The sequence below is a fragment of the Octopus bimaculoides genome, chromosome 12 (assembly GCF_001194135.2).
Source record: "Octopus bimaculoides isolate UCB-OBI-ISO-001 chromosome 12, ASM119413v2, whole genome shotgun sequence".
In the NCBI taxonomy this organism is placed as follows: Eukaryota; Metazoa; Mollusca; class Cephalopoda; order Octopoda; family Octopodidae; genus Octopus; species Octopus bimaculoides.
In genome coordinates, this window is record NC_068992.1 from 59,271,924 (window position 1) to 59,272,364 (window position 441).

The 441-nt window shown below is 43.1% G+C and overlaps 1 protein-coding gene across 1 annotated transcript in view; it reads right to left on the reverse strand.

Moving 5' to 3' along the window:
* Window positions 1-441, reverse strand: part of LOC106874480 (zinc finger protein castor homolog 1) — a 170,952-nt gene that overhangs the window by 17,875 nt on the left and 152,636 nt on the right. The gene's annotated exons all lie outside the window — the stretch shown is intronic.

Below are 441 nucleotides of genomic sequence, written 5' to 3' on the forward strand. Positions count from 1 at the left end.
AGCAGGCTGTTCCGTTGGTTGGATCAACTGGAACCCTCGATGTCGTAAGCAACAGAGTACCAACTAACTAACTGGCCAATATTTCCCTAGGCAGAATTTGAACTCAGAATGTAAAGACAGACAAAATGCTGCTAAGCATTTTGCCCAGCATGCTAACGAGTCTGCCATCTCACCAACCTCAATAATAATAATTATCCTTTCTACTATAGGCACAAGGCCTGAAATCTGCGGGAGGGAGATAGTTGATTACATCGACTCCAGCGTTTCACTGGTACTTAATTTATCAACTCCGAAAGGATGAAAAGCAAAGTCGACCTCGGCGGAATTTGAACTCAGAACGTAGCAGCAAACCCAAAGTCTTCTAAGCATTTCAACCGTCATGCTAACAATTCTGCCAGCACACTACCTTAATAATAATAATGATGACAATGGTGGTGGTGG